We start from the raw sequence: 3,582 nt of genomic DNA, 5'->3' as shown, positions 1-3,582 counted from the left end.
CTCCAAAGAGCGAAACACTTTCCAAGCCTCTGCTATGTCATGTTTGCTATTCTTTCGATGGCCAAGCTCAGAATCAGCACTCAAGGGCATGGATGCAGGATGTAGGGGGCACGGGCAGGGGGTGGAGTTGGGGTCATTATAAGAACAGTCTCCCTTGGAGGGGTAAAAAGGTGGAATCCCTTTGGGCAATATAATAAAAATAAAATTCTCACAGTCCATCATCTTAATTTTTAAAAAGTCCTTCTTCGTCCCTGGGTGAGACCAGGAGTGGTCGGTTTGGGACTTGACCTTGAGATAAGATCCACCTCTTTCTGGTCCAATTGCTCTCCAACAGAGAAAGAAGCTGTGCACCCAAAGGTTTAGTTATGAGGTTTCTTCCCCGCTCCTCAGCTCCCCCTCACCCCCAGGCTTGGCTGCGGAATCATAGCTGCCTACGGATCAGTGTGACTGTGACCGATGCTCATACAAGGGGTGAACGTGGTGGTTTTCGCGGTACAGAGCACACTCAACCAGATCTCCAGCCGGACCCCTTTGCTGTTGAATGTGGCTCACTGCTGACAGCCACCGTTAAGCTTTTCCAGTGCATTTGGGGGCATCGGAAGTAGTTGGTCTTTAAGTCCCTGCCATGACTGAGATCCCAGGGGACCAGGGGTCCCTGCTGTGCGGTGGGCACCCCTTCTTGGCTGTCCTGCTCTCTGAACACAGAGGAGAACAAAGGGGGGGTGGGTGGGCGTGGGTGCAGCCCCAGCAGGCGGCTCTAACCTGATGCCCATGAGGGTCCCAGGCACTGGCATGAGGGGCTGGCCCTGACGCTGCCCCTGGCCCATGGCAGAGGGGTGTCGCTGGCCTTCTGTCCCAGACCTTCAGTCACAGTCTCATCTTAGAGTTGCTTAGGGCCTCACTCCACCCCACATGTCCTTCCGAATCCTCGGCCCACACTGACCACAGCTGGGTGGCTGACTTTCTGCCCGGGGAGGGGATGCCTCGGGGAGGAGGAGGTGGCGGCCATGCAGAGGGCTTCCTGCAAGGCGAGGGGTATCCACTGCGCTCCAGACACAGCAGGACAACTTCCCCGGGGGCTCGGGAGGGATTCGTCAGCATTTATTTCTGAGCGCAGATCCACCCCGTCCCTACTGTCCCCCTTCATGCTCACTTCTGCCCACCCTGCACCCACAAGCGGGGTGCGGATGACCCAGCAGGTCGCCTGGAATAAAGTAAGTCATCGGAAAAGATCCCTGACTCATCGGAGGGCTTGGGCTGCCAAGAAAATTCTGGGGGAGGCTTTCTCTTCTTCAGCGGCTGCTTCTCAGGGGCGGGGACTTGGAGCGTTTGCTTTTCAGCCAACTGTCCATGACTCAGGGCCTGAGGTGCTCAGGAAGGAGAGGGGCTAGAGGCCTAGATGGGGGGTGAGGATGGGGTCAGCGCGGGTCCCACATTTGGGAGAGCAGAGTGGGAGCATGAATACGATAGCTAATAACATGGGTTAACCTGTGACATGCAACATGTAGCGAGCCTTCCTCCGGGCCAGGTGTGGGCTGAGGGTTTCGCATGCTCGCTACCCCTCAGTTCTCACATCGCCCCCAGACGGGTGTCTACTCCCACTCCCCCTCCCCCTGTCTGGAGAAGGAAGAGCAGAGGCACAAGTCTCATCTCATCAAGGTCACAGGGTGCTGCTTCTTGGCCCCAGGGTCTGCCCTGGAAGCAGATGACCCCTCAGGCTGACCCCTGAGGTCAGCACAGGGCATTCCCAGGGCAGGGCCGCTGGGGCGTGTCGCTCGTGTTGGGTGAGGCTGGTGCCCTGTGGGTCTACCTGGCAGCCTCTATCCACGGGTGTGAGGTTGTCGGGGGGCCCAGGGACCTCAGAATATCGGGGCGTACGGGGAGACTCTGACTGCCTCCCCAAGGCTGGCATGAGCAGGAGGAGCCGGAATACAGACGATCATAAACAAGAAGGGAGCCGTCAGAGGAAGCGCTCACAGCCACGGTGCGAAAGGCTCTGGACGCCGGGGCTGTCGCGCTGGGAGGACGCGGCCACCAGCTGGGAGCCCTCCGCCCCGGCCGGGCCGTCTCTCTGTCCCTCTGCAGCTGGGCACAAGCTCGGCACTGGTTCTCGGCCCCTCGGCCGCCGGCACCCCGCCTGCCTCCTTTGCTGAGCTGTCTCTCCTTCCCGTCCTCGGAGCTGTGAGTCATGTGTTTATATTTTTAGCAACACGAGAATCTGCTGCATGAAAAAGAATCGAAACGGACACTTGGCACAATGAACGTAACAAAAGCAGTTAATTTCGATCTAACACAGAGGGCCGTAGCCGCCAGGCGGCTCTCTCATCCAGGGCGGAGGGACACGGGCAGGTGGGTCGGGCCTGAGGGGCCCCAGGAGATGCTCGAGGCCTTCCCCAGGCAGCAAAGGGGAGCTGCCTCTCCAGGTGGGCGGCAGGCTGGGTCCTGGAGCCCTGGGCATTGTGACCGCTGGCCCAGCTCAGGGCAGGCCTGCTCCTCCTGGAAAGGTCAGAGTGTGGGCTCTTTCCTCGGGCCCCAAACATGCTGCACAGCCTCCTGGGAGTCCAGCCATCACGATCCCGCCGTCATCATCCATGGGGAGCCTGACACATCCGAGATGCCTTGTTGAACACGTTGCATGTTGGCTGTGCCCCTTGCAACAGCCCTGGCGAGTAGTCACCAAAACAACCCCATTCTGAGTGGACTGAGAATCAGAGGCATTTTAGGCCCGACTCCCAAGAGGGTGATTATGAGAAGGGGCGCAATCCCAAGGGTCCCCCGGGTCCCCTGGCTTCAGACATGACCTCCGAGGGGCCACCAAGTAGCCTGGCTAGGGAGAAGGTGGGGGGCGGGCAGTGCCAGCGTTTGGGGCCCGCCTCCCAGCCCACTCTTTGATTGTTTTTTTGGAAGTCGACTCCTTGAGCAAAGGCAGAGATTTCTTTTGATTCGTACCTGTTTGATGCAAATCAGGTGAAAATACCTTGAGGTCCTAAGGCATGGGAACTATGTAGGGAACAAACAGAGGCTGAGTGGGGGACAGGGACACAGCCCTTGGTTCCCTGGGGTCTGGAGCTTGGTGAGGGAGACCCTAGGACAGGGGTGAGGACACAGGGCTCTGGTTCTGTCCCCACGCTCACCAACCGTGGGGCCTTGGGCGAGGCCTGGGGGCTCCCTGCTCTTCGGTCTAGGTGACGAGCCAGGCCTGACTTGCCTGTGGAGGGAGCGGCAAATGTCACAGCCTGTGGCCCTGGCACCACATTGTCCACCCTGTGTCAGCTTCCTATGGCTGCTGTCACAATGAGCACAACCCCAATGGCTTAAGATCACAGAACGGTAGCCTCTCTCAGGTACGGAGGCCCGGATTCAGAAAGCCGGCAGGGCTACGTCCCCTCTGGGTGGCTTTTGGGGAAGCGGGGGAGGGAGTCCCTTCTTCGCCTCCTCCAGCTTCTGGTGGCTGCTGGTGTCCCTTGACTTGTGGCCACATCGTTCTAGTCTGTCTCTGTGGTCACGTGGCTGCCTCTTTCGCCTCTCTAATCCCCCACCTTCTCTGAGAGGGGCACTTGTGGTTGGATTTAATTTCCAGCC

Source organism: Pteropus vampyrus, unplaced genomic scaffold (genome assembly GCF_000151845.1).
Source record: "Pteropus vampyrus isolate Shadow unplaced genomic scaffold, Pvam_2.0 Scaffold72, whole genome shotgun sequence".
Taxonomy (NCBI): domain Eukaryota; kingdom Metazoa; phylum Chordata; class Mammalia; order Chiroptera; family Pteropodidae; genus Pteropus; species Pteropus vampyrus.
Note: the sequence above shows the minus strand (reverse complement) of the source record.